The sequence below is a fragment of the Balaenoptera ricei genome, chromosome 2, assembly GCF_028023285.1.
Source record: "Balaenoptera ricei isolate mBalRic1 chromosome 2, mBalRic1.hap2, whole genome shotgun sequence".
Lineage (NCBI taxonomy): Eukaryota > Metazoa > Chordata > Mammalia > Artiodactyla > Balaenopteridae > Balaenoptera > Balaenoptera ricei.
This window is the reverse complement of record NC_082640.1, coordinates 2,217,756-2,237,537: the sequence shown is the minus strand read 5'-3', so window position 1 is coordinate 2,237,537 and position 19,782 is coordinate 2,217,756. Positions and strand designations below refer to the sequence as shown.

At 40.2% G+C, this 19,782-nt stretch overlaps 1 protein-coding gene across 2 annotated transcripts in view; it reads right to left on the bottom strand.

The window, feature by feature from the left end:
* Window positions 1-865: 865 nt before the first annotated feature.
* Window positions 866-19,782, bottom strand: part of MTPAP (mitochondrial poly(A) polymerase) — a 100,501-nt gene continuing 81,584 nt past the window's right edge. For both annotated transcript variants that reach the window (XR_009499891.1, XR_009499888.1), the window contains 2 exons: window positions 9,150-9,249; window positions 866-954 (listed from right to left, as the gene is read on the bottom strand). The gene's annotated coding sequence lies outside the window, so the exon portion shown is untranslated. The remainder of the gene's footprint in view (window positions 955-9,149; window positions 9,250-19,782) is intronic.

Here is a 19,782-nt window from a genome sequence, read left to right as displayed (position 1 = left end):
AGCCCAGAGACTAATAACTACAGAAGCTGTCCTGGGAAATAACATGGAAGAGGTGGTGTCACCAGCTGTGAGCTGGGATGAGGGGCCTCACGGAGCTGTTGGCCTCCAGAGCAAAGTCCTGTCCCACTGGTGTCCAGACACGTGGAGACAGGCAGCTACCACAAGTCTCTTCTGCCCCCTCTTCCACCGTCCACATCCCCTCTAGTGCTGACCACTAACACACCTGGTAGGAAGCTGGCGAGGGAGCCTGGGAAATGTAGCTGGCAGAGTCTCAGCCCCCGAATCCCAGAGCAGCGCAGAGAAGCATGGTCTCAGAGCCAACGGACAATAGGTAAAAATCAATACCTGTTTGGCCAGCAGCTGCCATACACAACCCTCTACCTTACTGGAGATTTCCTACAACAATGACGACTTGCTTCTGTCCCATCAGATGCAGCAATCTGTCTTACAAATGATGACCCTCTCCCCTTCTCCCCCAGAACGTGAAACATCGGGTCCTAGGGACTTCCCTGGTGGCGCAGTGGTTAAGAATCCGCCTGCCAATGCGGGGGGCACGAGTTCGAGCCCTGGTCCAGGAAGATCCCACATGCCGCGGAGCAACTAAGCCCGTGCGCCACAACTACTGAGCCTGCACTCTAGAGCCCACGAGCCACAACTACTGAGACCATGCACCACAACTACTGAAGCCCGCGCGCCTAGAGCCTGTGTTCTGCAACAAGAGAAGCCACCGCAAGGAGAAGCCCGCGCACTGCAATGAAGAGTAGCCCCCGCTCGCAGCAACTAGAGAAAGCCCGCGCGCAGCAGCGAAGACCTAACACAGCCATAAATAAATAAATAAATTTATTTATTTATTAAAGAAAAAAAAAAGTTGGGTCCCACCTGTCCTCTCCTTATCTCAGATTTTCGTGAACTCCTCTTCTAGCTCAGTCACAATCCCACTTGAACTTCTGTAACCTGGAGATGAAATGAAAAAGCTATCCATCAACAGCAAGGCTGATATGAAATGATGTGATGACAAGCAAAGAGGACAAAGCATCGCTGCTACAGTTTTCATCTCTATACAGGACACAGGTCATCGCTGATTTCTGTAACTTCCTTCTTTCCTTTCCCCACAGACAGCCAGCCACTCGGTCAGTCCGAGTTCTCTACTTTGCTTCTCCTACTTTCATTCCTAACGGACTGAATCTTCTACAGTCCTACGGTTCTTAGGTTACTAGAATTTTCCATCAGTGTTTGTTACAGGACTTCATGGGGCCAAGAGCTGCCCCCAGAGGATCCCCCTACCTCCTGACACAGTCCTCCCGGCCCCTATTGTGTAGCGGCAGCCTCATCTTCTGCTACATAATCAGGAGCAATCATCCCAGCCAGAGGGCAAACCCTTCTTTGCCTATTGGTTCAGTGGCGTGAAAGCCCAAATGTCCAGGTAGAAGTCCCAACTTTCAACTTGATGGAAACATTGTGTGCCCTGCTGGAAGCAAGCATCTGTTGTCACTAAGAGCTCTAAACCCAAAGTTGCTGAGATGGGAAGGCAGTTTCTCCAGGGGATTTACTAGTGATGGGAGCCAAGTCCATCTTCATCCCTTGATTTCTAGATGCTTCGGCTCTGGTTATGCGGGAAACCGCACCACGATTCCATTACCACACACTGCAGAGCGGTGCCCAGCATCTCAGGTGTTGTGCCTCACCTTGCACTATAACCGCTTCCTCTGAGGGCCACTCTTTGGTTCTCTGAAGCTATATGCTTCTGGGTGATGGGACACATGGCAAGACGAAGCAGTTCACTGGCATAAGCCCACGGCTGCATTTCTTTGGCTGTGAAATGAGTTCTTTGGCCAGAAGTGAGGTTGTGAGGGACCCCATGACAGCAAATAACATAGTCCCTACGCCCATGGATGGTGATGGTGCAGAAGTATTTCAGGTGAATGGAAAGCCCCCATCTAGAATAAGGGCTTATTCCCATAGTATAAATTGCTTCTCCCTCCTTAATAGAGTAGAAGGGATCCAGTGGAATCACTCTGCCTGCAGGTGGCCTTCAGGAGTGATGTCACGTCCAGGGCTCCACATGTTTCTGCTGTTGGCAGGTCAGGCACTCGCAACCAGGTCCACCGCAGTGAGGAGAAGTCCGTGTCGTGGAGGAGATGCAGGGCTTCCATACCTGCCACTATGGCCACGTTGTACGTGGACCCACTGACAGAGCACCAGTGTATTGATAGTTGTGGGGAAAGCTGGCCAACACCGCAGAGCATCATTGTATTCATCGGATTAGTGCGAGCCTCTTGTAAATACCACTCAGTGGGAACTCATATAGGACAGAAATACCCTCGCACTTGGCACCCATTCTAGGATGTCACCCTATTCCTCTTCTCCAGTTTCTAGGGCATTCAGCACTCAAGAGCAAAGTGAAAGACAAGTTGCTGCATTTTGTACCTCCTACAAGTAGGAGTAGCTTCTGTAGATTCTGCAGACCATTTATACCCTACACATTGTGTGTGCTTCTACCAGGCAATAGAGCTCAAAGTTTAAAGGTTTGAGCCTGCCATTTTCCCTCTGTAAGTTCTCTTGTGTAGGTAGATGTGGCCATCTGGTTTCTTCAATGGCCACTTTGCTGCAAGCACCACAGTTAATATGAATTAATCATGATGCCACTGTGTACACAGGAGTTGCCAATACCCAGGGTTTCACTGGCAAGCAGCTCAGCATTGCTTTCAAGGCCAAAGACAGAGGCAAATCCAGCCCACATTCCCCTCTTTGTGGGTCTGTTTCCTGGGACCCCCTCCTTCTGGTACCCTAAATATTCTATCAGCCAGGTTGTAGTCGGGGAAAGAGAAGGCACACCAGACATTTCAATGCACAGAACCCATTCCACAGGCATTGGAAGACTGAAAGAGCAGCCATTGCGTGCTTAGGTAGCCCAGGGGTTGTGCACAGGGGGAAGGAACTACCACGCAGGGCTGGGAGGAAAGAGGTGTCATCATCAGGCCCCAGGTTCACTCAAACCTCTGGGAGGGGGTCTCTGTAGAGCTGGCGCTCCAGCCTCTGAGGACAGGGTACCAGGCTCTGGAGAGCAGATCTTGAGGGGGAAGCTTTGCAGGGCTGGTGTCTAGACTTCTGAGCAGAGCGTCACAGCTGACCACTAGGTTTGGAGGAGGGCTTCCATTTGGAAGGTGCCTGTAGCTCTGAGAAGGAGGCCTGGCCACATGGCTTGGATCTCTGGGTGGAGGCACAACCCCGTGGGTACTCAGACCACTGGGGCAGCTGGGAGTGTGCCCCAAAGGTGCTCGGGTGCTCCCAGGGGCTTGGGCCAGGGCGGGAGAGAGTACAGTCCAGCGGCAGTCTGGCTGCTGCTGGCACGTCTGAGCATGGCTGGCGCCGGCAGCAGGAATGGGTAGGCAGCTGGAGCCTTCTTTCTGCTGCTGTGGGAGCAATGCTGATGGGACCTGGGAACTAGGAAGGAAGCCCCTCTCACCCTCCTCCCACCTGCCAGTCTGCCCTAAATGCCCCCCATCACCACAACCCAACAGGAAACCAGTTGCCAAGGGAGATGGAGAAATGGAGTTTGGGGAGCTCCAGCCCCCATTTAGAGGGGTGGGCTCGGAGCTGAGGGACAGCAGGTTCACCCCCGGGGCAAGAGAACAGAGGATTTGGAGCCAGAAAACCTGGGTTCTGGCATCAGTTCTGCCAGAACGAATGGCCTTCGAGAGGTTGCCTAACCTCCTGTATCTCAATTTCTTCATTTAGAAAAGATGGGTGATATCACTGACCTCAGAAGGCTGTTGTGAAGATGAACAGAGTTAATATACGTACAAGCACTCTGTAAACTCTACGTCAGCGGTCCCCCAATTTTTTGGCACCAGGGACCGGTTTGGTGGAAGACAATTTTTCCACGGACGGGGGGAGATGGCTCAGGCGGTCACGTGAGCGACGGGGAGCGACGGGGAGTGATGGGGAGCGACGGGGGGCGGCAGATGAGGCTCTGCTCACTCGCCTACCGCTCACCTCCTGCTGTGCCGCTCCATTCACTGCGGGGTTTGGAGACCTGTGCTCTACGTGCCATTTTAATGCAGGTATTATTGTGACAATCAATCTTGTTGAAAAGCCACACAAGGGAAGTATATTGGCCCTAAATTTGTGGCATCTGATACAAGTTGCCAGTGGGGAGGACTCTGCGAGTGAAAGAGAAATCCAGGGACATGCAAGTCGTCATCCCAAAAGGTCAATCTAGAAAAAGCATAGTTTCAAGTCTCAGAGCCTGACTCAGACATTGGGTCTGGGAGAAGCAACCAAGAGGGGCTTCAAGTTGGATGTCCAAGACCCAAGTCCATCCTGGGAACAAGTGGGGGATGGTGATGGGATATCCATGATGCAGGTGGGCACACCCGTGGGGAGGGAGGCTCAGGGAACTGCTGCTCAAGCAGAGGGTAGCTTCTTGGCTGCTGGGAACAGACTTTGTGGAGTCCGGCAGGGCCAGGCAAGGGGGAACTGGGAGATGGACCAGCACCGACGATGTTCTCCATGCTCGCCCTTCAGGGCTGTTGTCAGTGAATTTCTTTTGTGTTTTCACTGTTAGCCTTCAGCTTGTTTTCTTTCTAGGCACATTGTGGACATGAAGTCAGGCTCAACGTTCTTTTTATTTTCAAGGTATAATTGACATAACATTATATGAGTTTCAGTTGCACAACCTAATGCCTCAATATTTGGATACAGGGATTGCAAAATGATTACCATACCATGTCTAGTTAACACCCATCATCACACAGAGTTACAATTCTTGTTCTTGTGATGAGAACTTTTAAGATGTACTTTCTTAGCAACATTCAAATGTGCAATACAGTATTATTAACTATAGCCTCCATGCTGTACTTCTCATCCCCAGGACTTATTTATTGTACAACCAGAAGTTTGTACTTTTGACCCCCTTTGCCCATTTTGCCCACCCTCCACCCCACCTCCATGCCAATCTGTTCTCTGAATCTATGAGCTTATGTGTTTTTTTGTTGTTGTTTGCTTTCCACACATAAATGAGATCGTATGGTATTTGTCTTTGTCTTACTTATTTCACTCAGCGTAATGCCCTCAAGGTCCATCCATGTTGCTGCAAATGGCAATATTTCCTTCTTTTTATGGCTCAATAATATTCCTGTGTGTGTGTGTGTGTGTGTGTATCAATCATATCTTCTTTATCCATTTATCCATTGATGGACACTTAGGTTGTTTCCTAAGTGTCTTCACTTATCTTGACTTGTCTTGACTTGTAAATAATGCTGCAATGAACATGGGAGTGCAGATATCTTGTAGAATTAGTGTTTGTGTGTGCATGCATGTCTGTTTAATGAATATCCAGAAGTAGAATTGCTGGATCACATGGTAGTTCTATTTTTAATTTTTTGAGGAACCTCTAAACTGTTTTCCATAGGGGCTGCACCAATTTACATTTCTACCAACAGCACACAAAAGTTTGCTTTTTTCCACATCCTCATCAAACACATGGTATTTCTTGTCATTTTTGTAATAGCCATTCTAACAGGTGTGAGGTGATATCTCATTGTGGTTTTGATTTGCCTTTCCCTGATTATCAGTGATGTTGAGCACATTTTCATGTACCTGTTGGCCATCTGTATGTCTTCTTTGGAAAAATGTCTATTCAGATCTTCTGCCATTTTTAAATTGGATTTGTCTGTTTTTGTTTTTGTTTTTTCTTTTGCTATTGAGTTATATATATGTATATATATGTATATATGTATATATGTATAACTTCTTCACATATTTTATATATTAACCCCTTATCAGATATGTGATTTGCAAATATTTTCTCGCATTCGGTAGGTTGCCTTTTCATTATGTTGACGGTTTCCTTTGCTGTGCAGAAGCTTTTTAGTTTGACATAGTCCCACTTGTTTATTTTTGCTTTTGTTGCCTTTGCTTTGGTGTCACATCCAAAAAATCATTACCAAGACCGATGTCAAGGTGCTTACTGCATATGTTTTCTTCTAGGAGTTTTATGGTTTCAGGTCTTACATTCAAGTCTTTAATCCATTTTGAGTCAGTTTTGGTGTATGGTGTAAGATAGTGGTCCAGTTTCATTCTTTTGCATGTGGCTGTCCAGTTTTCCCAACACCATTTATTGAAGAGACTGTCCTTCTGCATTGTATATTTTTGTCTCCTTTGTCATAAATTAATTGACCATATGTGGGTTTATTTCTGGGTTCAGTATTCTGTCCCATTGATCTATGTGTCTATTTTTATGTCAATGCTATACTGTTTTGATTACTATAGCTTTGTAATATAGTATGAAATCAGGGAGTGTGATGACTCCAGCTTTGTTCTTCTTTCTCACATTGCTTTGGCTATTTAGGGTCTTTTGTGGTTACAGACAAATTTTAGGATTGTTTGTTCTACTTCTGTGAAAATCGCCACTGGAATTTTGATATGGATGGCACTAAATCTGTAGATTGCTTTGAGTGGTATGGACATTTTAACATATTAATTCTTCCAATCCATTAGCATGATATCTTTCCATTAATTTGTATCTTCTTCAATGTCTTTCATATAGTTTTTCTTTCTTAGTTTTCAGTGTACAGGTCTTTCACCTCCTTGGTTAAATTTATCCTGAGCTATTTTATTCTTTTTGATGCAACTGTGAATGGGATTGTTTTCTTCAGACTGAAGTTCTTGACAGAAAAAAGACTGGGATAAAAATCTTTTTAAGTCCCTTTTCTATCAAATGTGCATTTTTGATCATTTATAAACATAGACTTGAACAGAAAGTACATTCTGTATGAAAAAAATATTTCTGTAGAGGTTCCTTGAAATTATTCAATAGGAAGACTCTGGCCTACTATCTGGAAGGTGAGTGCTGGATGCAATAATTCCCGAAGGTTCCTTCCTGATCTGGAATGGAAACGATGCACTCCCAGTAATCTCCAGAGAAGAAATCTCCACCTGCACTCAGAGAGATTTCCTTTTCCAGTCAACACAGCCCTAGAGACTGTGTTGACTGAAAAGTCACCTCCAATAACCTACCTCCACACACTTGAAGCGAACAGCTGATCTGCTTACCTAACCCACACATGTTCCCTGCACGTGTTGTACCAGTCCTTTGACTGGTGATTTGGGTTGGCTTAGCCCTTCTACCAAACTGCTTGCTATAAAGCTGTCCTTATAGCTTATACCACGGCAGCAGATGCCAACTAAAAAATAGGTTAATGGCTTCAGATGGCTCCTAGTCTGTGCTGCTGACAGAAAGAGTAAAGATCTCTTCCAGATCCCCAACAGAGAGCATGTATTTTATCAGGCCAGCTGGAAATTTAGTTCCACCACATTATCTCTTTAAGAGAATGAAGGAATTTTTAAGACAGGCACTGGTCACAGGCCACGTCTTTTCCTAACCAAGACTAATATCCACTATTTTTAGTTAGAAACCCTAAGCTCAGATGACAGTGCTCCAGGTAGAAGAAAACTGCATGAGTGCAGGCACAGAAGTTGGAAAGAATGGTGGAGGGAACTTGTTTAAGATCATAGACTGACTGTGTATTCACTTGCTGTCTCTTCCCAAAATCCCATTGAAATGATAAGAAATGACACTTTTAAAGAAGAATAAACCCATTACAACGTTGGGAAACAAGAAAGGATGTCATAGGCAGATCAGAGTTTATCATAAGGTTTTTAAAAAAAAAATTCCATTGTAATTCACACTAATTATAAGAAGTGAAATGATACACAGATATATAAAGAAAAAAGTTAATCTCCCACCTACCTCTCTAAGACAACCAACGTTTACAACCTGATGTGTACCTTTCCTGCTCTAGCTCTCTTTTCCATATATACACATAGACACATACATATGTAGATAGATGATAGATAGACGATAGATAGATAGATAGATAGATAGATAGGTATTTAGATAAGAGAGGGTATGTTTTGTTTTGATACAAATATTGTCTTATACAAGGTGAATTCATACTATACTTTTATTCCACAACTTTTTTCTTACTTAACAATATACCATGCATATCCCTTCACTTCAATGCAGACAGATCTAACTCATTCTTTGTAGTTGCTGTATGGTAGTCCGAGGCATGGATGTGCCATAATTTCTTCATCACATTTTCTTGTTGGTGTTTCCAATTTTTTATCACAATAAACAATGAAACAATAAACATCCTTATACTTTCATTCTTATGTGTTAATATATTTATTTTGTAGTATAAGTTTGTAAAGATGAACTTGCTAGGTGAAAATGTATGCATATGCTTTATCTCTATTTATAATTTATGTGTTTGCTATACTACTTGACAATTCTCCCCTGAATATCATGACAATTCACCCCTAAATATTTTAGCATGCCTCTCTAGGAGTAGAGGGTATCTTCTAGATAGCTACAAAACCACTGTCCTACCTAAGATAATTAAGAATAATTTCATAATATCAGCTAATATTCAGTCCACATTCAAATTTCCCCTCAGCTGTCCTAAGAATATCTTTTATACTTTCTTTCTTAGCCAGAAGTCAATCTGAGCTAATGTACTGCATTTAGTTTCTGTATCTCTTTGGTCTCTTTTAGTGAAGAAGAGTCTGTCACTTTTTTCTTGAGGCATTGGTGTTTAAGGTGTCTGGCTAAGTTATCTTGTAGAGTGTCTCACATCCTGGATTTCTGATTATTTCCCTCCACGGTATTATTTAACTTTCCCTCTATTTCTGGTATTTCTTAAACTGGAAGTTAGGTCTAGAGGCTTGGCTAGATTCAGGTTACACATTTCTGGCAAGAAAAACAAGAACAAATGTATATCATATGTGATGTTGTATAACAAATATATATTTTAACTTTAATAAATTTTGTCAGATTACATCTCCCAAAGCTTGTAGCACTGTACACTCCCACTAGCAATGGCTGCCTTTGCATTTTAGCTGCTCTAAATATTATTGCTTTTTTAATGTTTGCAAATCTGATGGATTTTTAAAATGGTATATCTTTGGTTTAATTTGCATTTTCTTGACTGCTAGGGAGGTTAACATTTTAGTCATATGTTCAGTGGATATTGTGCCATTCCCTCCTGTGAATTTTATGTTCATATCCTGTATTTGTTAGGGTAATGCTAGCCTTAATAAAAAAGAAACCTCAGAGTTTCAGAAGCATAAGATAATACACTTACTTCTCATTCATGTAACTGTCCAGTGAGTTTGGTAGGCAGCTTTCCAGATGATTCAGGGATGTGGACTTCTTCCATCTTCTGGCGCCACCATTCCTTAGAGCTGTAGGAAGAGAGGATGGAAAATTGATGCCTTTCCTTAACCTCCTTGACCCTAGCAATGACACAATCACTTTCATCAGTGAGAACTAGTCACATGATGTCATTGGATGCAAGTGGGGAGGGGCTAGGAAAACTGGTTCCTGATTGGACAGCTGCTTTCCAGAAACAACTCTAAACTATGACTTGAGAATATGTGGCCATCTCTGTTGGGTTGTTTGTCTTTTTCTTTTTTATTTGTATGATTTCTCTATATAGAAGGGATTACTGTATATATGTTTATATATTACACATTATCACCATATGTGTATATTATATTTTCCCTGGTATATTAGTAATTGTCTTTGGATTCTACTCAGTGTGTCTTTGGAATCTATTTAGTGTGTATTTTGCTTTATAATTATTTTTAAAAATATACAAACAGCTCATACAGCTCAATATCAAAAAAACAAACAACCCAATCCAAAAATGGGCAGAAGACCTAAACAGACATTTCTTCAAAGAAGATGTACAGATTGCCAACAAACACATGAAAAGATGCTCAACATCACTAATCGTTAGAGAAATGCAAATCAAAACTACAGTGAGGTATCACCTCACACTGGTCAGAAGGGCCATCATCAAAAAGTCTACAAACAATAAGTGCTGGAGAGGGTGTGGAGAAAAGGGAACCCTCCTACACTGTTGGTGGGAATGTAAATTGGTACAGCCACTATGGAGAACAGTATGGAGGTTCCTTAAAAAACTAAAAATAGAGCTATAATATGATCCAGCAATCCCACTCCTGGGCATATATCTGGAGAAAACCATAATTCAAAAAGATACATGCACCCCAAAGTTCACTGTAGCACTATTTACAATAGCCAGAACATGGAAGCAACCTAAATGTCCATCATCAGAGGAATAGATAAAGAAGATGTGGTACAGGTATACAATGGAATATTACTCAGCCATAAAAAATGAATGAAATAATGCCATTTGCAGCAACATGGATGGACCTAAAGATTATCATACTGAGTGAAGTAAGTCAGACACAGAAAGACAAATATCATATAATATCATTTATATGTGGAATCTAAAAAAATGGTACAAATGAACCTATTTACAAAACAGAAATAGAGTGATAGATGTAGAAAACAAAATTATGGTTATCAAGGGGGAAGGGGGGATGGATAAATTGGAAGATTGGGATTGACATATATACACTACTATATATAAAATAGATAACTAATAAGAACCTACTGTATATACAGGGAACTCTGCTCAATACTCTGCAATGACCTACATGGGAATAGAATCTAAAAAAGAGTGGATATATGTATATGTATAAGTGATTCACTTTGCTGTACAGCAGAAACTAACACAACATTGTAAATCAACTATACTCCAATAAAAATTTAAAATAAATAAATAAAAAGATACATCTCAAAAAATTGTATGTAGTCAAGTATATATGTATTCACATTCATGTATGTATAATTATATAATTATAGGTATTTCCTATCATGCTATATATATATTTTTCATTCATTGCTTCAGTATTTACTGTCTTACTAAGAATATGGCTTACTTTCTAATATGGCTTGGAATCCCACCTTTGTGCATATTGTTTCCATATATTCATAAATCCAATATCAAACTCTATTTTCTTCCACTATTTTTAGACATGTATTCTTATATATGAACTATGTAATAATTTTATTTATTTCCAAAAATTGGAGAATCCATTGAAATTACATTAAAATAACTTGGAATGACAGATCATTTTTTTGTAATTATATCTTCCCATCTAAGAATATGAACTGTCTCTCTATTTAGTCAGGCTTTGTTTCATGTTCTTCAATAATATCTAACAGTTATATTCATAAGCATGCTGAGCCTTTTAAAAATTTATTTCTAAATATGTTATAGTTTTTTCTATATATAGATGGTATTTATAAAAAAATTTAACTTCCAGCTTTTTATTGTTATCATAAAGAAAAGGTTTTGATTTTGTAAACTTATATTGTATCTGGTTATATTATAAAATTCTTTTATTAATTCAAATATTAAGACTTCTTTAATTTTCTGGATCTACAGACCTATCATCTGAAATAAAAGTACAGTTGTTTCTTTTGCCTACACAACCATGGGGTCGGCCGTGCCCCTCCCCCTTCCAGTATATTCCCAATCACAAGTGACTAGGGCAATTTCTCCTGTGATAAAACTCAAGAATGAATCTGTAAACAGAGTAAGCATCTTTTTTGGAAAAGAAGGAAGTTTCCAGCATGGACAATACGGTCATAGAGTGAAGGCTAGTAGGGACCAGTTAGAAAACAAGGAGGCCAGGAGAGGTGGAATGACATCTTTAAAGACTGGAAGAGAAAAAGATGTCAACATTGAATTCTTTTTCAAACTCAAGTATTCTTCAAGAATGAAGGCAAAATAAAGACACTTCAGATTAAAAAAAAAAAAAGGAGAGTGAGAGAGAATTTTTTTGTCAGCAGACCTGGACAACAGTAAATGCTAAAGTAAGTTCTTTAGGATGAAAGGAAATGATAACAAATGGAAATCTGCATCTACAGTGGAGGAGACTGGAAATGGTAAATATGTTAAATAAACATAAGGCTAGTTTTCCCTCTTAATTTCATAAAAATGTATATGATTGTTCAAAGCAAAAAGAAAAACGTATTTTGGAGTGCATAAAGTATACAGACATATTACATATAACAACTGTAGCATAACAGATGGGGCTGGAAAGTAGGCTTCACACTTGCAAAGTTCTTACATTTTATGTGAATTGGTACAACATTAACTCTCAATAGACCATAGAAAGTAAATGACCTATACTATAATCCCAACATAAACTCCTAAAAAGTAAATCAGAAAGCAGGGTTCTTTGTACAACCTTGAAGGGTGTAGGGGAGATAGACCATATTTCTCCTTCCCATAACCTTCATCCACTAATGTTGGGCTTGACCATGTGACTTTCTTTGGCCAATGGAATCAGAGCAGAAGAACTAGTTCTGAACTTAGACCTTAAGACACATCACACTTCCGCTTACTCCTCTGGAAGTTTCTGACGTTCACTCTGAGAATAGCATGCTCCAGGCTGCTACAGCCCCTCCAAAAGAATGAAACGTGGTTGATCCTCAGCCTGAAAGATCTCTGCGCCAGTCCCCCAACATACACATGAGTGAGAAACAAATACTTGTTGTTTTAGGACACTGAGGTTTTATGGTTGTTTGTTATGCAGCAAAAGTTGACTCCAATACAGTAGAACTTGGAAATGGGAATAGAAGTAAGTAATAAATACAACTGATACCACAAACATACAAAGAATTACAAGAGACTACTATGAACAGTTATAAGCCAACAAACTGGATAGAAGAAATTGGTAAAATCATAGAAACATACAACTTAACAAGAATGAATCATGAAGAAATAGAAAATATAACCAGAACAATAATGAGTAAGGAGACTGAATGAGTCATCAAAAACCTCCCAACAAAGAAAAGTCTTGGACCAGATGGTTTCACCAGTGAATTTTACCGAACATTTAAATAAAAATTAATACCAATTCTTCTCAAACTCTTTCAAAAAGCTGAAGAAGAAGGAGCACTTCCTAACTCATCTTATGAGGCCACCATTACCCTGGTACCAAAGCCAGACATGGACACTGAAGACAAGAACATTACAGATCAGTATCCCTAATGAGCATAGATGCAAAAATCCTCAGCAAAATACTCCAAACAAAATTCAACAACATATTAAAAGGATCATACACCATGATCAAGTGAGATTTGTCCCTGAGATTCAAGTATGTTTTGACATATGAAAAATCAATAAATGTGATGCACCACATTCATGGAAAGAAGGAAAAAAAACAAACACAACATCGAAGTGGGCAGTTGGTACCAGGGACCTAGATGACCACTCTTAGCTGATTTGTCCCAGATTTGAAGTCATGAAAGAGGATGACATCGCCAAGGGACAAATGAGTGTAACAAGAGAAAAAGATCAAAAAGAGAATCTTGAAAAATGTTATTTCCATTTATGTTATCTTAACAAGTGGGGAATAATTGGACCTCCCCCCGCAAAAATAAGAAAGAAAAGAAAACCAGGACAGCACTCAGGTGCAGAAACCAAAGGAGGTAGGGTGTCAAAATGCTGCTGAAGAGACTGGATGGAAAAGCGTCCAGTGGGTTTGGTAACTGGAGGCCACTCTTAACTGACTGTTAAGTCAAGGGACAGGTAAGGAAACGAGATGATGAAGAGCAGAGCAAAGTGCACCTGGGGAAACATCTAGGGCAGCATGTGAGACCGTGGAAGCCAGTGAAGGGCAGGTACAGGACAGGTGTCGAGAGTAGAAGCTGATCTAGGAAAGGTTTTGTTGAGGATGGGGAGACTGGAGCCACTTGTAGACAAGAGGAAAGCCACTGGAGAGAGCAGCTATGAAAAAGAACAAGATGGGAAGAAAGAGCTGATGAAGCGAAAGGGTCAAAAATCAGAAAGGGATGGAAATGAGAGCCACGTGCAGCCTTAACAGCCTTGGAAAGGGAGCCACTAGTAACTGCGGTTTGTCCTGTCCACACTTCACAGTGTAGCCTCAAGAGCAGGGACAACCTTCCCCCAGACCCCCAGCTTCCCTGGCTCTAGTGTCTAGCCTTATAGCTGGAACAAAGGAGGGAAGCTATTGTGAAAGCCCTGATAACAGTGATGGTATCTGTTCCTACCCTCCAGACATTCTGTTCATTTCAACACGATCTTTGAGCAGAACATGGGACAGGTATTATCGTTCTCACCAGAAATGGGAGCGCAGAGTTGGATGCCGAAATCAAAGTCACACAGCCAAGGAGAGGTGGCCGTGCTTCCTGTTTGTCCCCTGGATAGCCCCACATTGCTCTGCAAAACCTCAATATTCACTGAACATCCACCCCACACTCAAACCAGAGAAAGCTTTCACAGAATGCTAACAGTTCCAACAAAAATACTTGAACTTTCTTCAGTTCCTTTCATCTGACCCCGATATCTTTCCTTGAATATAGTGGCTCCATTGAATCCAGTGGCTCCAAGGAGCGTGGAGAAAGGGAACAGATGGACGATGAGATAAAGGAGTTTGAATTTGCCTCAAGATAATAAAATCTTGAGGTATCCAAGCTTTCCATCTGTGTAAAAAACTGCCAATAATCTTCCTAAATATTAGGAATTGCACTTAAATAGCCATTCCTCTGGATGGTGATAACAATAAGGGTTTACTCTGGACCAGGCACTGTTTCAATCACTTTACATGTATTATCTCATTTAAGCCTAACAAGAGTTCTGTGAGGGAGCTAGAACCACCTTCCTCCTCATTTACAGATGAGGAAACGCTGGCTTGGAGTAAGTGAGAGACTGGCCAAGCTCGTAAGTAGTGAGATGGGGATTTGGACTCTGGACTCTCATGGCAGAGCCTGCATCTCGGCCACCATATGAGGCCATCTCTCAGGGATATGTACACGTCACTTTTCTTCATTATACTGGAAAAACACAAAACTCAATTGAATTTTATAAAGCCATCTTTACGTATGGGTTAGGAGCTACTTGTGGTATAAACGAGCTGTTATCACGTCTTTTCTACTCAGTGAAGAATAGCGAAGATAAGTAAGTCACTGAGGTTAAAAACACTAACTCAGGGGTTTACCTGGCACGCCACCACCATTCTTGTCCTCAGTCTGTATGAAGGCAACTAAGAAGAGGCACGAAACTTGTAAGTGGGAGAAACAGCATGCAGTAGCAACTCCATGTGCCTGTCACTGCCAGCTCTTGGTCACTGAACAAGGCAGTGAATTCTCAGGCCTCAGAGCAATGTGAGTCTCTAGAGAAGCACACTCTCACAGTGAGGCCTCCAGAACCCTTGCAACACACTCACTCGGGGTACTTGCTTAAAACGCAGATTTCTGGAGCCTGCCTAGGCCTACGGTCCGATTCATTTACATGTGGGCGGGGAAGGGAACGCAATCAGAGAACATGAACCTCTGCGGGCCAGGTGGTCCTTAGGCACCCAGCGTTTGGGATCCACTACACCACAGGTTTGTCCTGAGCATGTCACGACTGAAGAGACATTGAGGTCAGTGTCACAAAAGTCAATGTCAGAATGAACAAAAACGGGGGGGTGGGGGGGAGTAGGACTCTTGGGTGGAAGTGCATGTTTGCTAGTTTCTCATCTTGTCCTGGCAGCCTAAAGTGGGTAAAGACAAAATACCAGCTGAAGTTTACTATTTCTAGCAAAAAGGGGCCCCCAAAATGAGAGAAAAAAAAAAAAGTATATAATGACCAGGCATGAGAGTTAAAAGAAGGGGGAGGGGAACAATGGGTTGTAAAAGTAGAATATAATAGATATTGACAGTGAGAACATTATAAAATCAATATATAAGGGGTTAAACAGACTAAAGCATTATAAGGGGAACCAATAGGAAAAATGAAAACACATCTATAAACTTTCCAAATTACTAGGAGAATAAAACATAACATAAAATAATACAAAGAAATAACATAAAACAATATAAAAAAAGAAAGAAAACATAAAGCTGAAGTACAGAAGCAGAAGACGAAAAATTAAGACCAGATATATCTATTATAAGAATAAGCATAAATAGTGTTTTTCTAACCTAGAAAAACACTCCCAGATTAGGTTAAAACAGCTAACTTGACTATATAGTACACAAAAGAGCAGTATCTAAAATAAATTGAACCAGAAATATTAAAAATAAAAAGAGGGACAGATATACTGGGTCAGTGCTAACAAAAGCAAGTGGAGATTTTAACTTTAATAGGAGATGAGGTTGAAGTCAAGACAGAAAGCATTAAATGAAACCAAGGGAGCAATTTATAATGATTAAGGGAATGATTCAAAATGAGGATATAATTGTCCATTCTTTATGTACAAAATGACAACAGAACAATAATAACAAAAAAGACAGCAAAACAAAAAATGCAACAAAGACATTTTACATGTAACTAGAACAATCATGGAAAAATAAACAAAAAATACAATAATAGTAGGAGAATTTAAATAATTCCTTTCAGTCCTGGCAGCTCTAAAGGACAAAAAGGTGAGGATCCAAAGCCAATTAACAGTAAGGTTGAACACACACACACACACACACACATTTATACATATATATATACATTTATATAATTTATATTTATATATACAAATATATGACTTTGTACCCTGAAAACAGAGAATCACTATATTTCTAAGCACTGATAGAATGAAAATGGACCTCATTATCTTCAATGCTATAAAATTAGAAATGAAGTAAAAAAAAAAAATAGAGGCACACTCATAAAAATCTCCTAGCCACCTGTTAATTTTTTATCTTATTTAAACAACTTTTGTAGAAATCATGACTAAAATGACAGAGGTTAAAGGAAATAATTACAACAAAAATAGTAGGGCAAGATAGTACATCAGATTACTTGGAAACAAATACACACACACACACACCTAGTAATAATAGATTAAATGTATTTTTTTGAGCTATGAAGCTAAGTGCACAAAATTAAGGTAAATTACCAGAGCCTGAACTGAAGAAGGCACTATCATAGCAGTGAATACAATGGCAAGAGGTGGAAGGTAGAGCATAGGATTTTAGACTCAGTAATCAAGGTAATCACAAATAAGGTGAGGAGTTGGAAATAACACCTCCACATAAAATTGGAATTCTTAAGGGCTACAGAAAGTCTGAAAAAATTGGTCCACAAACACAGGTAAACAACAAGGATGTTTGTCTGTCTTAGCTTGGGGACTGGGTAGAAAAATAATGTTTCTCTAAGATTTTATAAACCATAGGCCTGCTCACATGCAGATCTGAGATTTGAAACAATAGCACCCTCATAGTCTGTAATGTTTAAGATTAGAAATTAACATAAAATGTTATTTTGGGACATTGATAAGCTCCAAAGCATCTGGCAGAAAGAAATCTCTTCTCTCTCAAGGAAGAAGCTCTCAAGCCAGGCAATGCGTGACTCCCACACATAAAGACCTCCTAAATTCTCACTAAGTTCCATAATATAAACTGAAAATAAAACAAATGCAACAAGAGGGAAAATATATGTGACTTACAAAGGAATAATAATTAGGCTAAAATTACTCTTCTCAATGGCAGTTATATATCTCAGACGTGCTGAGGGTAAATAACTGTCAACCTAGAATTCTATACCTAGTTAAACTATCATACAAGAGTGAAGTTAAAGATATTTCCACATAGAAAGAGACCAAGAGAGTCAATGACTAACAGATCCTTCAAAAAGAGGAAGGAGTGAGACAATGACATCCTCCCCACATGGGCTCTGAATACACCTCTACACACAGGGGATTAGCAACAGAAGGCTGACCCACCAAATCTCTCTTAAGTACTTTTTATTAAGTATTATGAAGTACTTATTAAGTATCACGTGCCTATCTTCATCCTTTGTGAAGATGCAGCTTGGATACAAACTGGGTAAGGAATAAAAATAGTCTCCCACTGAATTTTCCATTTTCTGGAGAAAATAACACACACACAATAAAACATAAACCAAAGGCTAGGGCAATGGTTCTCAATCATGGCTGCACATTAGGAATACCTGAGAAGCTTTAGAAGCCTCCTGATGCCTGCCTGACCCCAGAGATTCTGATTTAATCAATCTGAGGTATTTGAATTTGTGTGTGTGTGCATGTGTGTGCACACACTGTATCTTATGGAAATATAAGATATCTTTATCTTAGAGAGAAAGAGTCACAGATAATTAGCTAAATTACACACAGAATCCCGACCTACAGAAACTTGAGTTAATACATGTTTATTATTTTAATCCACTCTGTTTTGGGGTTATTTGTTACACAGCAATAGATAACTAACATACTGAGTATTTGTAATACAAGGTTCTTGGCTTTATGTAAGACTTTGGCTTAAAGAGAGTTTGGCTTCTCTGAAACCTTTGTCCGTACTTGACCATACTTAACATACAAAGGAAAGATCAATGACTTCCTGGGAAGTCTCTCTCTGAGCCCCAGCTCCATGGCTGGTTGGCCAGGCATTTCTGGTTTTACCACCTTCAGTTTTGTCATCTTTTAAAAAGGCATAATAATTCCTGCCCTACTTTTCATAGTTACCATAGCCACCAGTTGAGATCATACAGGGGAAAACACTTCCAACAAGTGAAATACTGTACAAACGTGAAATGGATAGTTTTAAAAAGCCAGACCCAGCCCTATTGTCATTTTCTGTCTGTTCCTTTAAATAATGAATCCCTTGTACAATCTCAACTGGGCTTTCATATTTAGCCTGAGAAATATGACTGATTGCAACTGTGTACCACCTGGCCAGGCTAAAAGCAACATTGAGATGCTACAGATAGGCCGAGTGTTTTCAGTCCTTCCCTCCTCTAGGGACTTGGCTGTCAGACTACATCCTGGCATGTGGAGATGAGCACTTCCTCCCGTGAATCGGGGTGGGGTTGAGGTGGAGGTCTTTCCTGGCGTTACTAGTACAACTGAAGCCTCTTCTCTGTTAAGTAGACAAAGAAAGTACCTCATGACTTCCTGTGTTCTATTCTCCAGGGTCTCATCCTTGTCAGGAAATACTGAATTTAGAGAGGAAATGTGTTTGCTAAAATAGAAATAATAATTAAACCATGTAAATCAAAATAACAAGATATATATGGGGTTTAAAAAAAACTGAAGAAATTTCCAGTGAACCAAATCTAAATATAATCATATGAATATCTGACTAAGGTCAGTTTATTAACAAGAAGCTATCAAACAACCTGTGTCCAGATGTTTTTGTGCTACTTAAGCGCTGCTCTACATTTTGTGAAATGTCTACAAGTGGACTTGTGATACTTTACTGATCAAGAATAGAGATGGTTCTATTAGAAAAGGATCCCAGTAAATATCAATAGTATGTAGTGTATTTGCGAAAAGAAACACAAGAATGATAAATTTGATGAGTCGGTAGAAACAGGAAGGGAGGTAGGGGTGGAAGTGAGATATCTTGGAGTATACTTCTTTATATCTTTTTGATTTTGAACCATATAAACATTTTATATATTCAAAAAACCCCAAAATTAAATCCAAATGGATTTTTTAAACTCTAAAACTGAATACAAACAGAAGCAAATAAACTTAAATATATATCAAGTTGATAAAATAGCCACACTTGGAGAAATAACTATTTCAAGTAACTTGATTTTAAGGAGCTTCTAATTCTGACTAATCCAAGTCACTTTTATCTCTAACATCTGTAATGGAATACATTCTAAGGTCAAAAAGAATGGCAAAGAAAGCTGAAACTTACTAGGTTTGTGGATAGTTGTAATACTGGTGTTTGTGATGATTAATTTTATGTGTCACCTTCACTGGTGAGTTTTTGAGAATGTTTTTGGATGAGATTAACATTTGATTGGTAGACTGAGTAAAGCAGACGGCTTTCCCTAATGTAGGTGTGCCTCATCCAATCCATCAAGGGCCTGAATAGAACAAAAAGACTGATTCTTTCTCAAGTAGGAGGGAACTCCTCTTGCCTGGTGG